The following is a 27,989-nucleotide window of genomic DNA, read 5'->3' on the forward strand; positions in this document are numbered from 1 at the left end:
ATATATATATATATATATATATATATATATATATATATATATATATATATATATATATATATATATATATATATATATATATATATATATAAGGCAGGGACCTAAATCCAAACGCATGAAAAATCTAATTGAAGAATGGGATAAAAAATAAGGATTCTGCTAGAGTTCACAAATGGAAGTGAACACTCTTGATAATCGCTGGAAGGAGATGCTCCATGATCTTGTAAACATATACTAACCCATTGCCCAAAAAATAAAAAAAATATCAATGGAGATAACAGAATGAGTAAGAGAAACTTCATAATCATTCCCCTCGGTGATTTGATTACTTTTCTGAAAATCATGAAAGCTCCGTAGCTTATTAAAAAAACAATATTCAGTTGTCTCTCTATTGTCGGCTCTTTCATATTCTTCATCAGCAAAAGATATAAAAAATGAGAGAATGATTTGACTCAAAAATGAAGAGATTCCTACGAAGAATAGGTTGACGTGATCAACGTACCTAGCCATGGTTGGATCTATCAAGATGATTGCTCTAGATTTGATGAACACTTACACACTATAGTGGGTAATGATGAACACTTACACTTACTGTAACATCCCGCTTGTCAGCTAATCAAAAGTTCGTCTGATGAATGTGTCAGAGGACAAATGATCATGGAAATGTCTATTAATGGCATAAGTCAGGTATGAGTTAGATATCAGAGATTAAGTGTTACAGAACGTCAAGTGCGACGAAAGATATTAATGAGTAATATTAGTCATGAGTGGACTTAAGCATCAGTGTCGGATTTAACACGCTTGAGGCAAGGGTATAATGGTATTTGCACACGGGAGAGATATTTATATGTTGTTGGCCCAAAAATATCTCATTTTTCCAACTTCCTTCTCTCTCTAGGTTTTTTGGTGAAGAATTCTCTCTTCCTTCTCTCTAGAGGCCGCCCCCTTTCCTCCTCTCTAGCCCCTCAAACTCTTCCAAGATCATCAAGGGATAGGCAAGCATGAATCAAAGAAGCTTGTGGGCAAGAAACAACAAAGGGAATGAGTAGAAGCTTGGATTCAAGTTAGGATTTTAACTTTGAGAAGCTTGAAGCTTGAGGCAAACACAAGAAACAACCTAGGTGAGTTCCATAGATAGAATACCCACCTTTGGGTTTGTGTAATCTTGTAGAAAAATCATGTTTTATGCTAGTTTTGCTTTTATGAAATTTAAGTAACCCCAAGGTAATTCTTGTTGTTTACATGCTAAAAATTGCCATGAGATATGTTTAAATGAAGCTATATATGTTGTTGGATGTATTGGTGCATTACAGGGTCCAATTGGTCGAGTTTTGGGTCGAAAATGGCGAAAACCCGTAGCCGAAAGCACCGAAAACGCAAAAATTCGCAGCGCTGCGCCTGTACAAGGGCGCTAGGCGCCCACAAGTCAGGGAGCCAGCGCCAGGCGCCCTCCCTCTGGCGCCAGGCGCCCCAGACGGGACAACGTTCGCATTGTTCTGCGCTCGGGTGCTTGGGGGCAGTCGCGTGGGGGTCTGTAGCGATCGTTTCGGTGTATTCTTGTACTGTTTTTACTTATCTTTCTACTGGTACAAACTTGGCTTTATCAAATCATGAAATTTATAAACGGCTCGTAACTTGGGTTTATGGCATTTTCGGTCTTCAGAAAGTATTGAAAATTTGCACACATCGTCAATTGATCCTTGCACCATTAATCACGGCAATCTTAGCATGTATTTGTTACACCCTAATTTTGGACCTAAAAATACTAACTCATTTCTTTTCTTGCATTTCAAGTCATTTGAACTGTCTCTGGTCAATTACATCTTTCTCTGCATTTTATTTCAATGTTACTTGCAAAATTCACATAAAAGGGCATTTTAGTCATTTCCTGTGTTAAAATTTCTTCCAGTCTTTTAAAAATTGTGTGAGTCCTTTCAAGTAGTTTGAATAAGTCTTCATTTCAATTCTATGTCAAAATCCATTTCGAAAATTGCATTTGAAGTCATTTTGAGTCAGTTTTGCCCCTAGGGGCATTTTAGTCTTTTCATGTGTCAAAACTCTGTTTAAACTCTTAAAATTGTCTCTGAGTGTTTCAATTTTGTTTGTATAAGCTCTTGCTTTAATTTCTTGTTAAAAAATCCATTTTAAAATTGCATCCGAGTCATTTTTAGGTGTTTTAGAGTACCTCATTTAGGTAATTGGTTCATTTTAGTCCATTTTGTCAATTTTAATCGTTCCACTTTACGTTTAGTCAAATTGCCATTTTTTATTCCAATTTTATTTTTAGTTTTCTTTTAAGTCCTCAAAACTCCCAAAATTGTGTCCAAGTCTTTTTTTTTGATTCAAATTTTATTTTTAAGTCCTCTTTTTAGTATTTCGAAATTTTATTTTATTTTTTTAATTGCAGATTAGTCTTTTTTTAATTTACAGATTGGTCCTTTAGTTTTTAAAATTGCAGAAAGGTCAATGTCCAAGTCATCAGTCCAGCACAGGTGTCAGAAGCTTATTGGATCACAAGTCACAAGCTGGCCTATAAATACCAGCCAACTCATCCCATGTGTCAGATCACCATTCAATTTCGGCCAACTCAACAAACACAATCACATTTTCTCTCTCCCAGATCAAAAGGATCAAACCCAGAAATTTCACAAGAACACGATGAAGGTTTGAACAATCTTCAAACCCTAACCGTTTCTCAACAACACAATCCAACACAAATTCGTACAAAATTCATCATCAAATACACCATTCAACGACAAATTTCACCAGAAAACGAATCAACAGTTTCAATTTCCCAATTAAATTGAGAATCATTTCGATTCTCAGATATCTTCAACGAAGACTTCATCACTGAATCGTGTCCTCTCCCTGCAATTCGAACAACAAAGTGATCACAAGAAGAAGACAGAGAGAGAAGAGAAGAAGAAAGAACGAAGAATCTCCAGGTAAACTCATCAAATCCTCTCGTCTTTTTGTTATAAATCATCATCGAAGATTTGATAACGTAAATAAACGGTGAATCGAAGCAAGAATCATGAAAACATTCGAAAAATATCACAACCGAAACCCTAAAAGTGCAATTCGTGAAGATTCATCGTTTATTTGCGAAAATTGAGTTCAAATCCATGATCAACGAAGAAGAAAAGGTAGATTAGGGTTTCGTTTCAAGAGAGTCAGAAAAAATTTTTGAAAACCTAAGAACCGAATAGTTCAAGTGTAGATCTGCTCCGATCTATTCATTATCTTTGAAAATTGATTATGGATTTGAAAAGAGGAGAGAAATAGCTGTTTAAAGATGTAAAGAAAGTCTAGATCGGAGCATTTCAAAACTCGTCGGAATCTGCACTTCTCGCCGGAGAAGATGAAGCTTCCGGCGAGGCTCTGCAACTAGAGAGAGAAGGGGAACGTTTTAAGAGAGAGAGAGAGAGATGTGGAAAATGAGCCAAGAACCGGTTCATGGCCTTATATAGGCCATTGAACCGGTTCAACCCATGGTTCGACCCGCTCCAAGCCCTGACCCACCTTTTAGGCCCAATTTTCCATTTTTGCTATGCACCCCCTCCCCTTTCTTGCATATACTTGCTGAAAATTGCTATATACACCCCTGCCTGTCCAAATTTGTTCACAAAAAATCCTAAAAATTTTCTATGTGTTCTTGGTTGTTTTCTTGACATTTTTGTGGTGTTGTTATGTGTTAAATGTTGATTTAAAAATATGTAGTATTTTCTTGTAAAATGTTTACCATTTTTTTGTTAAAAATTGTGAAGTTTATATGTTTTGGGTCTAAAAATCTTTTAAAAAATTCTACAAAAATTCATATACCTTTCTTGATAATTTTGTAGTGTGTTGTGATAATTTTTGCATATTAAAATTGATAAAAAATAATGTGTTAATTTTCTTGCTATTTTGTGATGTTTTGTGTTAAAAATTGATGAAAATTTGCTTGATTCCGATTCCAATTTCCTGATGAATGCTTGTGACCTATACCACTTGATTTTATGAAGTTTTAGTTACTGTTTGTGTTTGATATTGCTGCATGAGTGTGAATCTTGATTAGTTACTTAGCTTACAAGTTACTTGTGTAAATAAATAATGCAAATATGCTTAAGTTTGCTTTAAAAAATGTCAAGTTAATCATGTTGTCTTAATTCCCATTCTAAAGCCTAATTCTAAACCCATTAAAAATGTGTTGGAATGTGAGAATTATAGGTCACATGGGTCTTGCATTTTATGAGCATTTTAGTCATGTTTTGCACTCATTTTGCCTTTATTTTGGGTGATTTTCTATGCTTTGTGCTATAGTGTTTTTCTTGCTTTATTTCTTTTGATATTACCATGTGTTACTAACCATTTCATTTCATGTCTCATACTTTTCATAAGCATCCCCACTTCATTCCATATCCATCTTATTTCTTGCACTTTAAAATTCACCAAAAATTAGAATGTAATGCTTAGGATTTTTCTTTGTACTTTACTTTCATGTCATTTACTTTTCTTGCAAGACCATAGAATGTAATTAGGGCATGATGTAATAAGGACAATGGACTCTAATAATGTACACCGACACAAGCACCGACACATGCACACACACCACTTTAGGTATGTAGCTAGAATATGCATGTTTAGATGTATGTTTAGGATTGTATGTTTAGATGAATGTTTAGGCTTTATACTTAGAAAAATCAACTTTCCAAAAAACTTGAACAAACTTCACTCAAATCATTTTCAAAACAAACCTTGGGATCAAAATCCCATTGAATTTTCCTTTTCTTTTTCTTAATCAAAATCCTAATGAATCTTAATCATACTTGACTTTTTTCCAAAATAACTAATCACACCTCACCTTTTCTTAAATTCTCATGCCTTTAAGGCCTCTCTCTCATTCTTCAAACTCCAATTTTCAAACTTAAAATCAACCAACAAAAAAAAAACATTTTTGGAAGAGAACTACGATGGATTTGATCCCTTAAACGGGTACGTAGGCAAGGAACAAAATTCCTTCAATTCAAATAAAACAAAAATTCAAACGCTTTCTTCTCCCTCCAATTCTTCACTTAGTAAACTCTTAGGTGTAAATATCACTTTCAAATAGCATTTAAAAATAAAGCGCGCGCGTAGAATATAAAGACGGTTCCTATAGGATACTATAGTCGTTATGGGTGCCTAACACCTTCCCGTAGCGAAAACAACTCCCGGACCTCGATTCTCAAGGGTTTTGCTTATTTTTTCCCTTCCCAAGAAAAAATGAGATATCACCGGTTAAAAAGGTTCAAACGTAATCAATGTTTGACACCCAAAAACCAAGATAAAACAGCTGGCGACTCCGCTGGGGGGATTCAAGAGTTACGCCTAGTCTTTATTTCCATGCTTGCGCTCTTTTTACTTATTTCTTTTACTTGCTTTCCTATGTGAATAAATGTTTAAATTCTTGCAAACGTGTGGGGTGAGAATATCAAAAGTCCTGCACCCGGGCTGAGTGAACTTAGGATTTAGGAGGGATATAATCGACAATTCATTCCGGGGGTTGCCTCGTGTTTTGGATTATGCGATCAATCCCACATAGCTGAGGCATTTTAGGGGTGATGTTGTCGGCGCGTGTTGTCGCGTTTAGGCACTTTACTTCTAATTGTTCTATGACGCTATGAACCGTAGATAACCAAACCCATCCATGGCCATTTTCTAGGATGTAGTGCGGAGGCTAAACCGAGTGTTGTCTCGAGTTTTAGTCGTCACGCGATACTACACTCAAGTTAGACCTTCCACGGATAATCATGGAGCGAGTGTTGTCTCGTGACACCATGATATACGTCGGAGAGGTTGCAACTTGGGAACCTTTTTAGAACCCGGTTACTATTTCCTAAAGCCCTAGATTCACCGGACACCGTGTCCACCCATGACTCCTCGACTTTGAACTTCGAACCCACCATGTTTTCTCCGAACTTGAACATAATCATGCATTCATGCATACATGCATACATGCATAAACTTTTTCCATGCATTGTTATCAAGGGGCTTAGACAAGTTGAATTTGTAAACAATGTAGGAATGGGGAAGACTAAGTCCTACAAGTTCAAGGAAGTGGATTTGGCTAGTTTGAGAGATTTGGCACTCAAGGTTAAGGATCCGACTGGTTTCCGACATCGTTACGGGGCTTTACTTACTATTCTCCAGACTAATGTGGATGAGAAGCTTGTGCACACTCTAGTGCAATTCTATGATCGGGAGTATCGATGCTTTACTTTTCCCGACTTTCAGTTGGTGCCTACTCTAGAGGCTTATTCTTCTCTGATGGGTCTATCTATTACTAAGGGGGTACCCTTTGCGGGACTTGAGAATCCTCCTACTCCACTGGTTATTGCTAAAGATCTCTATCTCAAGACCACCGATGTCTCCAAGAATCTTGTCACTAAGGCACGCATCCAAGGGTTCACTTCAGAGTATCTTCTTGGGAAAGCCAACCTCAATACCACTTGTCAGGACACTCTTGAGGCTATTCTTGCACTTCTCATCTATGGGCTTATTCTCTTTCCAAATCTTGACGACTTCGTAGACATGAATGCTATTATGATCTTCCACTCCAAGAATCCGGTTCCTACTTTGCTAGCTGACACATACCATGCTATTCATGATCGATCCGGCAAGGGTCGTGGATACATTCTTTGTTGTGTGCCTCTCCTCTATAGGTGGTTTATTTCGCACCTTCCGAAGTCTTTCCACGACAATCCGGAAAATTGGTCTATTTCACAGAGGATTATGGCTCTCACTCCTAATGAAGTGGTTTGGCTCACTCCCGCTTCTAGGGTTAAGGAAATCATCTTTGGCGGTGGGAAGTTTCTTAATGTACCTCTTCTTGGTACCCGGGGAGGAATCAACTATAACCCGGAGCTCGCCTTGCGACAATTTGGTTTCCCGATGAAAGAAAAGCCCATCAATCTTGCTACAGCTCCTTACTTCTTCCACTACTCCAATGCTCCCACAGGAATAAGAGAGGATTTCATAGGAGCTTGGTCCAAACTTCGGAAGAAAGAGGTAAAGCACATGGGTGTAAGGTCCGGTATTGCTCATGAGGCCTATACACAGTGGGTGAAAAACCAAGCAGTGGAGATTGGTATGCCTTACCCCTCTATGAGATATGTGTCTGCATCTATTCCTACCATGCCTTTGCCTCTACTACCACCTACTCAGGAGATGTATCAAGAGCATCTAGCTATGGAGAGTCGGGAGAAGCATCAGTGGAAGACTAGATATTATGAGGCTGAGAACTTGATCATGACTTTGGATGGAAAGGATGAGCAGAAGACTCATGAGGTCTTGACACTGAAGAAAGAGTTAGCCAAGGCTAAGAGAGAGATTGAAGAGAAAGATAGGCTGCTTATGAGAGACTCTAAGAGGGCCAGGGGTGCCCGTGACTTCTATGCCCGATACTGCAGCTATGAGTCTGAGTCTGAGGACGATGCTTCCACTTCCTATGCTTGAGGATTTTCATTCCCTGCCGTTATTTCCATTTGTCATTACTGCTTTACATTTCAAAGTCTATCCCTTGGCTTAGCATTTCAAAGGGAATCGTCTTGTAAAACTATATGTTGGTTGTTTGTTTCCCGTTTATGTTAATTGTTGTTAGTAATGTTTACAAGTTCTAATTTGTCTGAAAACCCTTCGATAACACAAAAAAAGAGTCTTTTTGCATATGCATTTATACATTTCATGCATCATATGCATTCATTGGTCACAAAAGACTTCTCTCGTGCTCATTGCCTCCTGGTTTTGTCCGCCGCAGTCTGAAAAGTGGCTCGTGTTCGCAAGGTTTACCAACCAGATAGAGTTCATCAAACAAGATTTCACAAGAGAAGGATTATGGCTAACTTTGAAGAAGAAAATGCTCAGCTCCGTGCCGAATTGGCTGCTATGAAAGAAGACTTGGCTAAGGCTCATGACGCTATGTCTACCATGATGGCTGCACAAGAACAACCAGCCACATCTATTCCAGTTTCCACTGAAACAATTCCATCTATCCCACTGTCTACTGTGGCTACCGATGCTCGGTTTGTTATGCCCAATGGGCGTCCTTATGGGCTCTCCGCTTACTATTCTCCTAATACTGCTGCTGGTGTCGCTGGTTTTGCTGGTCAAGGACAGATTCCTGTATCCACTGCTATGCCTCAAGTAACTACTGTTGTTACCGACCCTATTGTACACACTGTGTAACAGGTGATTGATGTCGATACTCCGCGTGGACAAGATCCCGCAATGGAAGCTATGAAAAGACAGTTAAGGGAGTTGGCTGGAGAACTCCGTGAGGTCAAGGCTATCCGTGGGAACAACGTCTCTGCTAAGGCTCGTGATCTATGTCTGGTATCCCGATTTGAGGTCCCTAAGAAGTTCAAAGTGCCAGACTTTGACAAATACAACGGATCTTCCTGTCCACATAACCATGTCATTCGGTACGTCCGAAAGATGGCCAACTATGCAGATAATGATACACTGATGATACACTGCTTCCAAGACAGTCTAGCAGAAGATGCGGCAGATTGGTACACTGGTTTGAGCAAAGATAATATCCATACTTTCGAAGATCTTGCTGCTGCCTTTGAAAGTCATTATGAGTTCAATACTCGTCTGAAGCCAAATAGGGACTCTCTTAAGTCCTTGTCTCAGAAGTTAGATGAAACCTTCCGTGAGTATGCCCAGATATGGAGAGGGGCAGCTGCCCGTGTTTCTCCTCGGCTTGATGAGGAAGAATTAACACAGACATTCCTGAAGACTCTGAAGAAAGAATATAAAGAAAGAATGATAGTATCTGCTCCAAACAACTTCTCTGACATGGTTACTATGGGGACTCGTCTAGAGGAGGCTGTCAGAGAGGGTATCATTGTTCTTGAAAAGGGTGAAATTCAGCCAGTGCACCAAAGAAGTACGGTAATGGCCACCATAAGAGGAAAGAATCCGAAGTAGGGACGGTATCTGGTAACCCATCTGCAGCTGCTACACAATTACCTCTGCCCTGCCAATACATGCAGTACTCTCAGCATCCTTTCTTTCCGCCATTCTATCAGCAATATCCTCTTCCACCGGGTCAACCACCAGTGCCCGTCAATGCCATTGCTCAGCAAGTACAACATCAACCTCCCGCTCAACAACAACAACAGCAACAACAGGGTCCCCGACCCAGACCGTCTTTTCCACCAATACCTATGCGGTATGCTGAGCTGCTCCCAACTTTACTTGCTAAGGGACACTGCGTCACCAGACCAGGCAAGCCTCCGCCTAATCCATTGCCTCCCAGGTTCCGACAGGATCTTACATGTGAATTCCATCAGGGAGCTCAAGGCCATGATACCGAAGGTTGCTATGCTCTGAAATATATTGTGAAGGACCTGATAGAAAAGGGACGGTTGACTTTTGAAAATAGTGTTCCTCATGTTCTTGACAACCCACTTCCAAACCATGCTGCTGTTAACATGATTGAAGCTTTTGAAAGAGTCCCCGTTCCTCAAGAGGATCCCACATTGAATGTCCGTAATGTTGTGACCCCCTTGGTACCGCTACATGTCAAACTTTGCCAGGCTTCTTTGTTCAATCATGATCATGCTTCTTGTTCAGAATGTCTTCAAAACCCTATGGGTTGTTGTGTGGTGCAAGATGATATCCAGAGCCTGATGGATGACAAGCACTTGATTGCCAGTGATGTTTGTGTGATTGTGCCAGTGTTTCATGATTCTCCTGTTGAAAGTGCATCCCAGATGAGGAATGTTGAGCCCTTAGTGATCAGGTTACTGGTCCAGTATCTTATGCCTCTACCAAGGCAATCCCTTACAAGTACAATGCAACCATGATTGAGAATGGAGTGGAGGTGCCCCTGGTATCTCCAGCTACAGTTGATAACGTTGCTAGTGAAATTACAGCTCTGAGAAGTGGAAAAGTCCGTCCACCCTTGTTCCAAAAGAAGGTGGTTACACCTATTGCCACAATAACTCCACCAGTTGCTCCTCCTATTGACAAGAACACTGGCCCATCAGGCCAATCTATTGACGAGTCTAATCTAGATGAAATTCTGAGGCTTATTAAAAAGAGCGATTATAAAATTATTGACCAGCTGCTGCAAACTCCGTCAAAGATATCCATCTTGTCTCTGCTTATGAGCTCAGAAGCTTATAGGAAAGTGTTGATGAAGGTACTGGAACAATCTTATGTTGATCATGAAGTCTCTGTGGATCAGTTTAATGGAATAGTGGGTAACATCACTGCTTGCAATAACTTGGGATTTGGTGACGATGAACTCCCCGAAGCAGGAAAACACCACAACTTGGCTCTACATATCTCTGTACACTGCAAGTCCGACATGATATCCAATGTGTTGGTGGACACTGGATCATCCTTGAATGTAATGCCTGAGTCTACGCTAAGACAGTTGAGTCATCATGGAATTGCTCTGAGGGGATGTAGCTATTTGGTTAAGGCTTTTGACGGATCTCGCAAAGATGTTCTTGGGGAAGTAGACCTACCAATCACCATTGGTCCTGAGAAATTCCAGATCACCTTCCAGGTAATGGATATCAATGCTTCTTACAGTTGTCTCCTCGGAAGACCGTGGATTCACGACGCTGGGGCAGTCACTTCTACTTTGCATCAAAAGCTCAAGTTTATGAGGAATGGTAAGATTGTCACTGTGCATGGTGAAGAAGCATATCTGGTTAGCCAAGTGTCATCTTTCTCTTGTGTTGAAGCAGGGTCCGCTGAAGGGACATCATTTCAAGGCTTGACTGTTGAAGGCGCGGAGCCTCGAAGAGCGGGTACTGCTATGGCTTCACTGAAAGACGCCCAGAAGGCTGTTCAAGAAAGGCAGGCTGCCGGCTGGGGCAGAGTAATTCAGATCCTGGAAAACAAGCGTAAAGAGGGCCTTGGATTCTCCCCGACCTCTGGTGTTTCAACAGGAACTTTCTACAGTGCTGGGTTTATTAATGCTATTGCTGAAGATGCTGCTGAAAGTAGTTACGTGCCTACATTTGTTGTACCAGGAGGCACTGTGAGAAATTGGGAGGCCATTGATGTTCCTTTAGTCATGCATGCTTCCATGTAATGTGTCTTGTTGCTCATGTTTTTCTTTGTTTTCAAAATAACAATCCTTTCGCTCTGCCCAAGGCGAAAGTGACATCATTGTAAGGGCATGTTTGTTTCGGCATTGCCGTTATCAATAAAAGTTGTCGTCTTTTCCGCGACTCTTTGTTTTTTCACTTTTTAGTGCCTTTTTCTTGGAAATAATGGTAATGCCAGAAAAAACCAAAACATCTGTATTTTCTTATTAATTTCAAAAATCTGCATGAAATTTTTTTTCTAAAATCATCCCAATCATATTATGCAGATTGAACCACAATAAACCCGTTGAACACAGTGACCCTATGGTTCCTCCAAATTTTGAATTCCCTGTATATGAAGCTGAAGATGAGGAGGATGATGAAGAGATACCGTATGAGATCACTCGACTGCTTGAGCAAGAAAGAAGAGCCATTCAGCCTCACCAGGAAGAGATTGAGCTTATCAACTTGGGTACTGAAGAGAACAAGCGAGAGATCAAGATTGGTGCTGCACTTGAGCCAGAAGTGAAAAGGAAGATTATTCAGCTTCTCCATGATTATCCAGATGTCTTTGCATGGTCCTATGAAGATATGCCGGGTCTAGATCCCAAGATTGTTGAACATCGGATACCGACAAGACCTGAATGTCCTCCTGTCAAACAGAAATTGCGAAGGTCACGTCCAGACATGGCTCTTAAGATCAAGGCTGAAGTGCAAAAGCAAATTGATGCGGGTTTCCTCATGACACCTGAATACCCTGAGTGGATTGCCAACATTGTACCAGTACCAAAGAAAGATGGGAAAGTTCGAATGTGTGTTGATTACAGAGATCTGAACAAAGCCAGTCCAAAAGATAACTTTCCACTGCCTCATATTGATGTGCTTGTTGACAGCACTGCTCAATCCAAAGTGTTCTCTTTTATGGATGGTTTGTTATAACCAGATACGAATGTCACCTGAAGATAGAGAAAAGACGTCCTTCATCACTCCATGGGGAACGTTCTGTTATAAAGTAATGTCGTTTGGCTTGATAAATGCAGGTGCTACCTATGAAAGAGGTATGACAACTCTGTTTCATGATATGATTCACAAAGAGATTGAAGTATATGTTAATGATATGATTGTGAAGTCAAGTGATGAAGAGCAGCATGTTGTGTATTTGAAAAAGATGTTTGAAAGACTGAGAAAGTACAAGCTGCGGTTGAATCCTAACAAGTGTACATTCGGTGTAAGATCTGGAAAATTGCTAGGCTTCATTGTCAGCCAAAGAGGCATTGAAGTTGACCCTGATAAAGTCCGAGCCATCAGAGAGATGCCGGCCCCTCAAACTAAAAAGCAAGTCAGAGGTTTCCTAGGACGTCTGAATTACATTTCAAGATTCATATCTCACATGACTACTACCTGCGGACCAAATTTCAAATTACTCAGAAAGAATCAGCCTGTTGTATGGAATGATGAATGCCAGGAAGCTTTTGATAGCATTAAAGAATACCTGTTAGAGCCACCTATCCTTGTCCCGCCAGTGGAAGGAAGGCCTTTGATTATGTATTTGTCAGTGTTAGATGATTCTGTGGGTTGTGTTCTCGGTCAACAAGACGAGACTGGAAAGAAAGAACATGCTATCTACTATCTGAGCAAGAAGTTCACCGACTGTGAGACTCGGTATACAATGCTTGAAAAAACTTGTTGTGCTTTAGCTTGGGCTGCCAAACGCCTGCGTCATTACATGGTGAATCATACAACTTGGTTGATATCCCGAATGGATCCAATCAAGTACATCTTTGAAAAGCCTGCTGTTACTGGAAAGATTGCACGTTGGCAGATGTTATTGTCTGAATATGATATTGTGTACAAAGCTCAGAAAGCAATCAAAGGAAGTGTCCTTGCTGAACATCTTGCTTGTCAACCTCTTGATGATTACCAGCCAATTAAGTTTGATTTCCCTGATGAAGAGATTATGTATCTGAAAGCGAAAGACTGTGAAGAGCCACTGATCAATGAAGGGCCAGATCCCAATAGCAAGTGGGGATTGGTGTTTGATGGTGTTGTCAATGCTTATGGTAAAGGAATTGGGGCCATCATTGTAACTCCACAGGGGCACCACATTCCTTTCACTGCGCGAATAACTTTTGAATGCACAAACAACATAGCTGAATATGAAGCATGTATCTTGGGTATTGAAAAAGCCCTGAATCTGAGAATTAAGCACCTTGACATCTATGGAGATTCTGCACTTGTTATTAATCAGATAAAGGGTGAATGGGAGACTCATCATGAGAAGATGATCCCATACCGTGACTATGCAAGACGCCTGTTGACATACTTCACCAAGGTGGAGCTGCACCACATCCCCCGGGATGAAAACCAGATGGCTGACGCTCTTGCTACTTTGTCTTCCATGTTTCGTGTCAATCACTGGAATGATGTGCCCGTAATTAAAGTACAACGTCTTGATAGACCCGCTCATGTGTTTACTATTGAAAATATGCCAGATCAAGCTGATAAAGGTGTGAATAACGGAAAGCCTTGGTATTATAACATCAAGCAATTCTTGCAGAATCGTGAATATTCACCTAGTGCTTCCAACAGGGATAAAAAGACCTTAAGAAGATGGGCTAGTAGATTCCTTCTGGACGGAGAAATCCTATACAAGAGGAACTATGACATGGTCTTGTTGAGGTGTGTTGACAAACAAGAAGCTGAGAAATTGATGCATGACGTACATGATGGCACTTTTGGGACCCATGCTTCGGGTCACACCATGTCAAGGAATCTGCTAAGAGCCGGCTATTACTGGATAACTATGGAGCGTGATTGCCACAAACATGCTAAGAGATGTCATAAATGTCAAATTTATGCTGACAAGATTCATGTGCCTCCACATGCCCTCAATGTTATCTCTTCCCCATGGCCTTTCTCTATGTGGGGCATTGACATGATCGGAAGAATTGAACCAAAAGCTTCCAACGGACATCGTTTCATTCTAGTGGCAATTGATTATTTCACCAAATGGGTTGAAGCTGCCTCCTATGCCAATGTGACCAAGCAAGTGGTTGTCAAGTTTATCAAGAATAACATCATTTGTCGATATGGTGTTCCCAACAAGATCATCACTGACAATGGTTCCAATCTGAACAATAGTATGATGCAAGCTTTATGTGAAGAATTCAAAATTGAACATCACAACTCTTCTCCTTATAGACCTCAGATGAATGGTGCAGTCGAGGCCGCTAACAAGAACATCAAGAAAATTGTTCAGAAGATGGTCACTACTTACAAAGACTGGCATGAAATGCTACCTCTCGCCTTGCATGGTTACCGTACTACAGTGCGCAGTTCAACCGGGGCAACTCCTTTCTCTCTTGTATATGGTATGGAAGCAGTTCTCCCTCTGGAAGTGGAGATTCCATCTCTTCGAGTGATCATGGAAGCAAAATTAACTGAGGCTGAATGGTGTCAAAGTCGGTATGATCAGTTGAATTTGATTGAAGAGAAACGTATGGATGCTATGGCTCATGGACAGTTGTATCAAGTGCGAATGAAGAATGCTTTTGAAAAGAAAGTCAGACCTCGAGAATTCAAGGAAGGCGAACTTGTATTGAAAAGAAGGATAAGTCAGCAACCAGACCCAAGGGGCAAGTGGATACCTAACTATGAAGGTCCTTATGTTGTCAAGAAGGCTTTCTCTGGTGGTGCCTTGATTCTTACACACATGGATGGTGTTGAACTCCCAAATCCTGTTAATGCCGATATAGTCAAGAAATACTTTGTCTAGAAAGAAAAGAACAGCGTGGTAGGTCGAAAACCCGAAAGGGCGGCCTAGGCAAAAATGCGCTTCCCGGTGGATCGAAAACCCGAAAGGGCGATCCAGGCAAAAGTTAGGGACAAAAAAAAATGAATATGAAGAAGCTCGCTGAGATTGTACGCAACTCAGGCAAGAATGAGCGCCTCGATGAGCCGAAAACCCGAAAGGGCGGTCCATGCAAAAATGAGGTTGATAAAAGACAAGTAACTATATCTGGCAAATCACCATCACCCCTTGGGGCATCTGCAACTGTCAATGATCGTCTTCATCAGAGGCTTCTGTACTTGTGAATCCAAAATTTCTATGAAATGTAGCGGTCATCGTGTTCAATGTATCACCAACCCAATAAAATTACCATTTTCCAAGCTTTGTAAATCCGTGAAGTCATGCCTTTGGCTGACTCTCACTCTTCTACATCAATTTGAGCCTGTGCTTTTGTTTGAAATTCTATTTTTTTTTCTACTTTCAATGTTATATACAAAATATTTTCTTTCCATTTTGATAGTGCCAATGTCTGAAACGAACATTTTTGAAAATTGAAACATCTTTTCCTGTCTATTTTGAAAGCAAACCTGAGCAATAGGGTACATTTCAATGAAACATGCATGAATAAATGAATGTCAATGTCAATTTCAATACGTGTTACAAGCAGGTTACTCCTCAGGATGATCTGTGGTCAATGGCAAGAATGAAAAAACAGAATGAAAATGAAAAATTGAAAAAATGCAAATGAAAAGCTCGCTAAGTTGAAAACCCGAAAGGGCGGCTTAGGCAAAAATGAGCACCCCGCTGATTGACAACCTATGAAGGCAATTCAGGCAAAAATGGGGCAATGAAAAGAACTTTTATTCCCCGGTGAATCGAAAACCCGAAAGGGCGATTCAGGCAAAAATGGGATTGAAAAATGAAAAATGAAAGAATAAAAATGTTGAAAAGCATTGACCACAGATGTGAACATCCAACGTTTTCCCAGCACTGACACGCCTAAGCAACGGCGACCTGTATCCAAGAATCTTCCAAGGGTCCTTCCTTTACAAGTTTTATTGCCCTCAGCCATGGTTTTGATACGTCTTTCAACGACGGTCTCTCCAAAGAGGTTTTCCCCTGTGAATATGTTGCAGCACGAGCCATTACGTGCCCAATCTTCCAATGTTTTGTCTATTTCTGTGAAACTTCTCTGTCAAGTTACAAACCAATCATGCATTTCAAGCATTCATACATGCATAATCATGCATTTTACGTGCTCATACATTTAATAATCTTGCTATACCATACACACATGCGCATTTCCAATTTCAACTTTCAATCCAACTCAGTTCCCAATTTCAACTCAATCCAAATTGCAACTGTCAAACTCAATTTCAATTTCAATTTCAATTCCAACTGTCAAATTCAAATTCAACTGTCAAATTCGATACAATCTCAACTCTCAAATTCCAATTTCAAATTCAATCCAATCCTAATTCGAGGCAATCTCAATTTCAATTCAATTCAATCTCAATTCGAAGCAATCTCAATTTCAATTTCAACTTGATCTCCAATTTCAATCCAATCTCAATGTCAATGTCAATTTCAGTTTTCAATTCAATTCCAATCCAATCTCAATGTCAATTTCAACTCTCCAATCCAATGTCTATGTCTATGTCTCTGCTCAATCTCAATTCTCAATCTCTCTTTCAATCTCAAACTTCCAATTCAATTCAAATCAATGTTAATTCACCCTCAATTTACTCTTGGGCCAACAAAAATGGTCATGTCTACCTTCAAATCAAGTCAATGACAATTTACCCTCAATAGGTATCCTGTCAAATCAGACTCCCAACATGTCTTGTTATCGGTCAAGTGACTAGTTCGATCCAAAGAACAACTTGTACCCACTTATATACCTATACTTCCGGACAAACGACAAGTTAGATCCGAAGAACAGTTTGTACCCTGCCTATGCTTTGTTATCGGTCAAACGACAAGTTCGATCTAAAGAACAGTTTGCACCTACCCACAAGATGTGGTGATAATCCAACAGCAGGTTCGATCCAAAGAACAGTTTGTATCTACCCTTCTGTCTATATCTCCAGCCAAACAGCCAGTTCGATCCAAAGAACAGTTTGTACCTGTCTATCTGTTTGTATCTTCAATCAAGCGTCAGGTTCGATCCAAAGAACAGCTTGTATATGCCTATATGTCTATGTTTCCGGTCAGGTGCCAAGTTCGATCCCAAGAACAGCTTGCACCTATCTCTTGTTTTGTATCCCTTGGTCAAGTGGCTAGTTCGATCCAAAGAATAGCTTGTACCCTATTTTCTATCCCCTGGTTTGTCTACCCAGTCAATGTCCACCTGAATCCCCAGTGACATGACAGGCTCTATAGACTCCAGTTGTTTGTCTTGCGTTCATAATCAAAGTATGGTATGGCATTCATGTGTTTGAAAGTCTGAAAACGTATTTTTATGTCCAAAAGCAAGGCAAATGTTAATATTTAAGTGTCTTCGTCCTGTCAACTCTAAGACTCCGTCTCTTGACTCTCCGGACAAAGAAACTTAAATAGGGGCAGCTGTTACACCCTAATTTTGGACCTAAAAATACTAACTCATTTCTTTTCTTGCATTTCAAGTCATTTGAACTGTCTCTGGTCAATTACATCTTTCTCTGCATTTTATTTCAATGTTACTTGCAAAATTCACATAAAAGGGCATTTTAGTCATTTCCTGTGTTAAAATTTCTTCCAGTCTTTTAAAAATTGTGTGAGTCCTTTCAAGTAGTTTGAATAAGTCTTCATTTCAATTCTATGTCAAAATCCATTTCGAAAATTGCATTTGAAGTCATTTTGAGTCAGTTTTGCCCCTAGGGGCATTTTAGTCTTTTCATGTGTCAAAACTCTGTTTAAACTCTTAAAATTGTCTCTGAGTCTTTCAATTTTGTTTGTATAAGCTCTTGCTTTAATTTCTTGTTAAAAAATCCATTTTAAAATTGCATCCGAGTCATTTTTAGGTGTTTTAGCCCTAGGGGCATTTTGGTCATTTCACACGAAATTTTGGCAGAGAGAGGTTACTTTAAAGTACCTCATTTAGGTAATTGGTTCATTTTAGTCCATTTTGTCAATTTTAATCGTTCCACTTTATTCCAAATTGCCATTTTTTAATTCCAATTTTATTTTTAGTTTTCTTTTAAGTCCTCAAAACTCCCAAAATTGTGTCCAAGTCTTTTTTTTTATTCAAATTTTATTTTTAAGTCCTCTTTTTAGTATTTCGAAATTTTATTTTATTTTTTTAATTGCAGATTAGTCTTTTTTTAATTTACAGATTGGTCCTTTAGTTTTTAAAATTGCAGAAAGGTCCATGTCCAAGTCATCAGTCCAGCACAGGTGTCAGAAGCTTATTGGATCACAAGTCACAAGCTGGCCTATAAATACCAGCCAACTCATCCCATGTGTCAGATCACCATTCAATTTCGGCCAACTCAACAAACACAATCACATTTTCTCTCTCCCAGATCAAAAGGATCAAACCCAGAAATTTCACAAGAACACGATGAAGGTTTGAACAATCTTCAAACCCTAACCGTTTCTCAACAACACAATCCAACACAAATTCGTACAAAATTCATCATCAAATACACCATTCAACAACAAATTTCACCAGAAAACGAATCAACAGCTTCAATTTCCCAATTAAATTGAGAATCATTTCGATTCTCAGATATCTTCAACGAAGACTTCATCACTGAATCGTGTCCTCTCCCTGCAATTCGAACAACAAAGTGATCACAAGAAGAAGACAGAGAGAGAAGAGAAGAAGAAAGAACGAAGAATCTCCAGGTAAACTCATCAAATCCTCTCGTCTTTTTGTTATAAATCATCATCGAAGATTTGATAACGTAAATAAACGGTGAATCGAAGCAAGAATCATGAAAACATTCGAAAAATATCACAACCGAAACCCTAAAAGTGCAATTCGTGAAGATTCATCGTTTATTTGCGAAAATTGAGTTCAAATCCATGATCAACGAAGAAGAAAAGGTAGATTAGGGTTTCGTTTCAAGAGATTCAGAAAAATTTTTGAAAACCTAAGAACCGAATAGTTCAAGTGTAGATCTGCTCCGATCTATTCATTATCTTTGAAAATTGATTATGGATTTGAAAAGAGGAGAGAAATAGCTATTTAAAGATGTAAAGAAAGTCTAGATCGGAGCATTTCAAAACTCGTCGGAATCTGCACTTCTCGCCGGAGAAGATGAAGCTTCCGGCGAGGCTCTGCAACTAGAGAGAGAAGGGGAACGTTTTAAGAGAGAGAGAGAGATGTGGAAAATGAGCCAAGAACCGGTTCATGGCCTTATATAGGCCATTGAACCGGTTCAACCCATGGTTCGACCCGCTCCAAGCCCTGACCCACCTTTTAGGCCCAATTTTCCATTTTTGCTATGCGCCCCCTCCCCTTTCTTGCATATACTTGCTGAAAATTGCTATATACACCCTTGCCTGTCCAAATTTGTTCACAAAAAATCCTAAAAATTTTCTATGTGTTCTTGGTTGTTTTCTTGACATTTTTGTGGTGTTGTTATATGTTAAATGTTGATTTAAAAATATGTAGTATTTTCTTGTAAAATGTTTACCATTTTTTTGTTAAAAATTGTGAAGTTTATATGTTTTGGGTCTAAAAATCTTTTAAAAAATTCTACAAAAATTCATATACCTTTCTTGATAATTTTGTAGTGTGTTGTGATATTTTTTGCATATTAAAATTGATAAAAAATAATGTGTTAATTTTCTTGCTATTTTGTGATGTTTTGTGTTAAAAATTGATGAAAATTTGCTTGATTCCGATTCCAATTTCCTGATGAATGCTTGTGACCTATACCACTTGATTTTATGAAGTTTTAGTTACTGTTTGTGTTTGATATTGCTGCATGAGTGTGAATCTTGATTAGTTACTTAGCTTACAAGTTACTTGTGTAAATAAATAATGCAAATATGCTTAAGTTTGCTTTAAAAAATGTCAAGTTAATCATGTTGTCTTAATTCCCATTCTAAAGCCTAATTCTAAACCCATTAAAAATGTGTTGGAATGTGAGAATTATAGGTCACATGGGTCTTGCATTTTATGAGCATTTTAGTCATGTTTTGCACTCATTTTGCCTTTATTTTGGGTGATTTTCTATGCTTTGTGCTATAGTGTTTTTCTTGCTTTATTTCTTTTGATATTACCATGTGTTACTAACCATTTCATTTCATGTCTCATACTTTTCATAAGCATCCCCACTTCATTCCATATCCATCTTATTTCTTGCACTTTAAAATTCACCAAAAATTAGAATGTAATGCTTAGGATTTTTCTTTGTACTTTACTTTCATGTCATTTACTTTTCTTGCAAGACCATAGAATGTAATTAGGGCATGATGTAATAAGGACAATGGACTCTAATAATGTACATCGACACAAGCACCGACACATGCACACACACCACTTTAGGTATGTAGCTAGAATATGCATGTTTAGATGTATGTTTAGGATTGTATGTTTAGATGAATGTTTAGGCTTTATACTTAGAAAAATCAACTTTCCAAAAAACTTGAACAAACTTCACTCAAATCATTTTCAAAACAAACCTTGGGATCAAAATCCCATTGAATTTTCCTTTTCTTTTTCTTAATCAAAATCCTAATGAATCTTAATCATACTTGACTTTTTTCCAAAATAACTAATCACACCTCACCTTTTCTTAAATTCTCATGCCTTTAAGGCCTCTCTCTCATTCTTCAAACTCCAATTTTCAAACTTAAAATCAACCAACAAAAAAAAAAACATTTTTGGAAGAGAACTACGATGGATTTGATCCCTTAAACGGGTACGTAGGCAAGGAACAAAATTCCTTCAATTCAAATAAAACAAAAATTCAAACGCTTTCTTCTCCCTCCAATTCTTCACTTAGTAAACTCTTAGGTGTAAATATCACTTTCAAATAGCATTTAAAAATAAAGCGCGCGCGTAGAAAATAAAGACGGTTCCTATAGGATACTACAGTCGTTATGGGTGCCTAACACCTTCCCGTAGCGAAAACAACTCCCGGACCTCGATTCTCAAGGGTTTTGCTTATTTTTTCCCTTCCCAAGAAAAAATGAGATATCACCGGTTAGAAAGGTTCAAACGTAATCAATGTTTGACACCCAAAAACCAAGATAAAACAGCTGGCGACTCCGCTGGGGGGATTCAAGAGTTACGCCTAGTCTTTATTTCCATGCTTGCGCTCTTTTTACTTATTTCTTTTACTTGCTTTCCTATGTGAATAAATGTTTAAATTCTTGCAAACGTGTGGGGTGAGAATATCAAAAGTCCTGCACCCGGGCTGAGTGAACTTAGGATTTAGGAGGGATATAATCGACAATTCATTCCGGGGGTTGCCTCGTGTTTTGGATTATGCGATCAATCCCACATAGCTGAGGCATTTTAGGGGTGATGTTGTCGGCGCGTGTTGTCGCGTTTAGGCACTTTACTTCTAATTGTTCTATGACGCTATGAACCGTAGATAACCAAACCCATCCATGGCCATTTTCTAGGATGTAGTGCGGAGGCTAAACCGAGTGTTGTCTCGAGTTTTAGTCGTCACGCGATACTACACTCAAGTTAGACCTTCCACGGATAATCATGGAGCGAGTGTTGTCTCGTGACACCATGATATACGTCGGAGAGGTTGCAACTTGGGAACCTTTTTAGAACCCGGTTACTATTTCCTAAAGCCCTAGATTCACCGGACACTGTGTCCACCCATGACTCCTCGACTTTGAACTTCGAACCCACCATGTTTTCTCCGAACTTGAACATAATCATGCATTCATGCATACATGCATACATGCATAAACTTTTTCCATGCATTGTTATCAAAGGGCTTAGACAAGTTGAATTTGTAAACATTGTAGGAATGGGGAAGACTAAGTCCTACAAGTTCAAGGAAGTGGATTTGGCTAGTTTGAGAGATTTGGCACTCAAGGTTAAGGATCCGACTGGTTTCCGACATCGTTACGGGGCTTTACTTACTATTCTCCAGACTAATGTGGATGAGAAGCTTGTGCACACTCTAGTGCAATTCTATGATCGGGAGTATCGATGCTTTACTTTTCCCGACTTTCAGTTGGTGCCTACTCTAGAGGCTTATTCTTCTCTGATGGGTCTATCTATTACTAAGGGGGTACCCTTTGCGGGACTTGAGAATCCTCCTACTCCACTGGTTATTGCTAAAGATCTCTATCTCAAGACCACCGATGTCTCCAAGAATCTTGTCACTAAGGCACGCATCCAAGGGTTCACTTCAGAGTATCTTCTTGGGAAAGCCAACCTCAATACCACTTGTCAGGACACTCTTGAGGCTATTCTTGCACTTCTCATCTATGGGCATATTCTCTTTCCAAATCTTGACGACTTCGTAGACATGAATGCTATTATGATCTTCCACTCCAAGAATCCGGTTCCTACTTTGCTAGCTGACACATACCATGCTATTCATGATCGATCCGGCAAGGGTCGTGGATACATTCTTTGTTGTGTGCCTCTCCTCTATAGGTGGTTTATTTCGCACCTTCCGAAGTCTTTCCACGACAATCTGGAAAATTGGTCTATTTCACAGAGGATTATGGCTCTCACTCCTAATGAAGTGGTTTGGCTCACTCCCGCTTCTAGGGTTAAGGAAATCATCTTTGGCGGTGGGAAGTTTCTTAATGTACCTCTTCTTGGTACCCGGGGAGGAATCAACTATAACCCGGAGCTCGCCTTGCGACAATTTGGTTTCCCGATGAAAGAAAAGCCCATCAATCTTGCTACAGCTCCTTACTTCTTCCACTACTCCAATGCTCCCACGGGAATAAGAAAGGATTTCATAGGAGCTTGGTCCAAACTTCGGAAGAAAGAGGTAAAGCACATGGGTGTAAGGTCCGGTATTGCTCATGAGGCCTATACACAGTGGGTGATAAACCAAGCAGTGGAGATTGGTATGCCTTACCCCTCTATGAGATATGTGTCTGCATCTATTCCTACCATGCCTTTGCCTCTACTACCACCTACTCAGGAGATGTATCAAGAGCATCTAGCTATGGAGAGTCGGGAGAAGCATCAGTGGAAGACTAGATATTATGAGGCTGAGAACTTGATCATGACTTTGGATGGAAAGGATGAGCAGAAGACTCATGAGGTCTTGACACTGAAGAAAGAGTTAGCCAAGGCTAAGAGAGAGATTGAAGAGAAAGATAGGCTGCTTATGAGAGACTCTAAGAGGGCCAGGGGTGCCCGTGACTTCTATGCCCGATACTGCAGCTATGAGTCTGAGTCTGAGGACGATGCTTCCACTTCCTATGCTTGAGGATTTTCATTCCCTGCCGTTATTTCCATTTGTCATTACTGCTTTACATTTCAAAGTCTATCCCTTGGCTTAGCATTTCAAAGGGAATCGTCTTGTAAAACTATATGTTGGTTGTTTGTTTCCCGTTTATGTTAATTGTTGTTAGTAATGTTTACAAGTTCTAATTTGTCTGAAAACCCTTCGATAACACAAAAAAGAGTCTTTTTGCATATGCATTTATACATTTCATGCATCATATGCATTCATTGGTCACAAAAGACTTCTCTCGTGCTCATTGCCTCCTGGTTTTGTCCGCCGCAGTCTGAAAAGTGGCTCGTGTTCGCAAGGTTTACCAACCAGATAGAGTTCATCAAACAAGATTTCACAAGAGAAGGATTATGGCTAACTTTGAAGAAGAAAATGCTCAGCTCCGTGCCGAATTGGCTGCTATGAAAGAAGACTTGGCTAAGGCTCATGACGCTATGTCTACCATGATGGCTGCACAAGAACAACCAGCCACATCTATTCCAGTTTCCACTGAAACAATTCCATCTATCCCACTGTCTACTGTGGCTACCGATGCTCGGTTTGTTATGCCCAATGGGCGTCCTTATGGGCTCTCCGCTTACTATTCTCCTAATACTGCTGCTGGTGTCTCTGGTTTTGCTGGTCAAGGACAGATTCCTGTATCCACTGCTATGCCTCAAGTAACTACTGTTGTTACCGACCCTATTGTACACACTGTGTAACAGGTGATTGATGTCGATACTCCGCGTGGACAAGATCCCGCAATGGAAGCTATGAAAAGACAGTTAAGGGAGTTGGCTGGAGAACTCCGTGAGGTCAAGGCTATCCGTGGGAACAACGTCTCTGCTAAGGCTCGTGATCTATGTCTGGTATCCCGATTTGAGGTCCCTAAGAAGTTCAAAGTGCCAGACTTTGACAAATACAACGGATCTTCCTGTCCACATAACCATGTCATTCGGTACGTCCGAAAGATGGCCAACTATGCAGATAATGATGCATTGATGATACACTGCTTCCAAGACAGTCTAGCAGAAGATGCGGCAGATTGGTACACTGGTTTGAGCAAAGATAATATCCATACTTTCGAAGATCTTGCTGCTGCCTTTGAAAGTCATTATGAGTTCAATACTCGTCTGAAGCCAAATAGGGACTCTCTTAAGTCCTTGTCTCAGAAGTTAGATGAAACCTTCCGTGAGTATGCCCAGAGATGGAGAGGGGCAGCTGCCCGTGTTTCTCCTCGGCTTGATGAGGAAGAATTAACACAGACATTCCTGAAGACTCTGAAGAAAGAATATAAAGAAAGAATGATAGTATCTGCTCCAAACAACTTCTCCGACATGGTTACTATGGGGACTCGTCTAGAGGAGGCTGTCAGAGAGGGTATCATTGTTCTTGAAAAGGGTGAATATTCAGCCAGTGCACCAAAGAAGTACGGTAATGGCCACCATAAGAGGAAAGAATCCGAAGTAGGGACGGTATCTGGTAACCCATCTGCAGCTGCTACACAATTACCTCTGCCATACCAATACATGCAGTACTCTCAGCATCCTTTCTTTCCGCCATTCTATCAGCAATATCCTCTGCCACCGGGTCAACCACCAGTGCCCGTCAATGCCATTGCTCAGCAAGTACAACATCAACCTCCCGCTCAACAACAACAACAGCAACAACAGGGTCCCCGACCCAGACCGTCTTTTCCACCAATACCTATGCGGTATGCTGAGCTGCTCCCAACTTTACTTGCTAAGGGACACTGCGTCACCAGACCAGGCAAGCCTCCCAACTGTTATGTGTTAAATGTTGATTTAAAAATATGTAGTATTTTCTTGTAAAATGTTTACCATTTTTTTTGTTAAAAATTGTGAAGTTTATATGTTTTGGGTCTAAAAATCTTTTAAAAAATTCTACTAAAATTCATATACCTTTCTTGATAATTTTGTAGTGTGTTGTGATAATTTTTGCATATTAAAATTGATAAAAAATAATGTGTTAATTTTCTTGCTATTTTGTGATGTTTTGTGTTAAAAATTGATGAAAATTTGCTTGATTCCGATTCCAATTTCCTGATGAATGCTTGTGACCTATACCACTTGATTTTATGAAGTTTTAGTTACTGTTTGTGTTTGATATTGCTGCATGAGTGTGAATCTTGATTAGTTACTTAGCTTACAAGTTACTTGTGTAAATAAATAATGCAAATATGCTTGAGTTTGCTTTAAAAAATGTCAAGTTAATCATGTTGTCTTAATTCCCATTCTAAAGCCTAATTCTAAACCCATTAAAAATGTGTTGGAATGTGAGAATTATAGGTCACATGGGTCTTGCATTTTATGAGCATTTTAGTCATGTTTTGCACTCATTTTGCCTTTTTTTTGGGTGATTTTCTATGCTTTGTGCTATAGTGTTTTTCTTGCTTTATTTCTTTTGATATTACCATGTGTTACTAACCATTTCATTTCATGTCTCATACTTTTCATAAGCATCCCCACTTCATTCCATATCCATCTTATTTCTTGCACTTTAAAATTCACCAAAAATTAGAATGTAATGCTTAGGATTTTTCCTTGTACTTTACTTTCATGTCATTTACTTTTCTTGCAAGACCATAGAATGTAATTAGGGCATGATGTAATAAGGACAATGGACTCTAATAATGTACACCGACACATGCACCGACACATGCACACACACCACTTTAGGTATGTAGCTAGAATATGCATGTTTAGATGTATGTTTAGGATTGTATGTTTAGATGAATGTTTAGGCTTTATACTTAGAAAAATCAACTTTCCAAAAAACTTGAACAAACTTCACTCAAATCATTTTCAAAACAAACCTTGGGATCAAAATCCCATTGAATTTTCCTTTTCTTTTTCTTAATCAAAATCCTAATGAATCTTAATCATACTTGACTTTTTTCCAAAATAACTAATCACACCTCACCTTTTCTTAAATTCTCATGCCTTTAAGGCCTCTCTCTCATTCTTCAAACTCCAATTTTCAAACTTAAAATCAACCAACAAAAAAAAAAACATTTTTGGAAGAGAACTACGATGGATTTGATCCCTTAAACGGGTACGTAGGCAAGGAACAAAATTCCTTCAATTCAAATAAAACAAAAATTCAAACGCTTTCTTCTCCCTCCAATTCTTCACTTAGTAAACTCTTAGGTGTAAATATCACTTTCAAATAGCATTTAAAAATAAAGCGCGCGCGTAGAAAATAAAGACGGTTCCTATAGGATACTATAGTCGTTATGGGTACCTAACTCCTTCCCGTAGCGAAAACAACTCCCGGACCTCGATTCTCAAGGGTTTTGCTTATTTTTTCCCTTCCCAAGAAAAAATGAGATATCACCGGTTAAAAAGGTTCAAACGTAATCAATGTTTGACACCCGAAAACCAAGATAAAACAGTATTACAAGGATGGCTCAAGAGAGTTTTAGCCGAATTATTCGGGTAGCAAAGAACTAGGCATGGGATGAAAGTAGAGCCTTGACATAGCTTGTCAAGAACTAGAATAGTTAGTAGAGAATAGAATGTTAGGCATGAGTAGTATGCTTGACTAGTTGCGAAGTGGCATACGAGTATGGCAAGACGTGAATTAATTAGATATCTCTTCACGTAGTAAGTTAAGCAAGCACATAATTTACCTCTAGTCGGATCGCATAGACATCCGAGGTAAAAGAGATAACTAGTAGAGATTTAATACTCATGCATATATTTAGACCAAGATTTTAATGAAGCTGTGAGGCGATTAGATATCTCTTCACCTAGAAGCTTTAGCAAGATGTAGTGGTCGTGTCTCTTGTGTCCACACTAGGTTGGTTCAAGAGGTTTCCATTAGGTGAAACGGGGTTAGCCGTAAGGATCCCGCACGTCACTGCAGGAGTGCCGTTGGTTATACCTTAGATAGGTTTCCATCGGATAGATAGGGATTGCGCTCGGGGTTACTCCACTCGGGGCTTTCCGTAAAATGAACTCAGATAATATTTGTTTGTTAAACGCTAACGTTATGAATGAACTTGACTATGCATATTTGTTAGATATATTTATGTTATGTCATAGAGCCTTGACGTAGGTCGTCAAGAATTAGTAGAGCCTTGACGTAGATCGTCAAGAATAGTAGAACATAGACGTAGATCGTCAAACTAGCATGATAGCAGGATGGAATATGTTGTTAGATACAACATAGTTATGCATAGAGCAAGTATAGAGAAAGATATACCGTTGACGATATTAGGTTTTCCCTAATCGTCCGGGTTAGAATCGTGTCATGATTATGTTAGACTTGGGCCTTAATGCGTAGAGCGTATTCTTGGCAATGCGGTTTTAGTTTCCCCTCGACCGCCATGACACGTATAGGAAGTGAAGCCTATAACAGTTAGATAATACTATGACGGCCCTAGTATGCACGACCGTCTAAGTATGCAAGTCCCCACACACGTATAATCAACCGTCAGGTTGTATTTTAGACACGTGGTGACCGTAGGTTTCCCCTGAGGTTGCCTATAGCCTAGGATTTAGGGGAACTCACTGAGACATTATGTCTCATCCCAATCCTTATTTGTTTCAGATAAACAGGTTGGATTAGCAAGCTAGTAGCTGAATGGATGTTACGACAAGTGTTCGTTCGTACCCGCTGCAGGATGAGATGGATAATCAAGGATGCATTCATAATATCTTTAGAAAAGTTGAGTTGTATTATTATGTACGAACGCATTTGGTTGTATATATATTCATTCGTAGTTGTTTTGTTGTAAAA

General features: G+C 39.5%; 1 long non-coding RNA gene across 1 annotated transcript; it reads left to right on the plus strand.

The window, feature by feature from the left end:
• Nucleotides 1-877: 877 nt before the first annotated feature.
• LOC146916074 (uncharacterized) lies at nt 878-27,989 on the plus strand. Its single transcript, XR_015014864.1, has 2 exons — nt 878-1,121; nt 27,801-27,989. It is a non-coding gene; the product is annotated as an uncharacterized LOC146916074 (long non-coding RNA).

Source organism: Medicago sativa, chromosome 6 (assembly GCF_051527215.1).
Source record: "Medicago sativa cultivar Bolivia chromosome 6, Bolivia_mono, whole genome shotgun sequence".
NCBI classification, from domain to species: domain Eukaryota; kingdom Viridiplantae; phylum Streptophyta; class Magnoliopsida; order Fabales; family Fabaceae; genus Medicago; species Medicago sativa.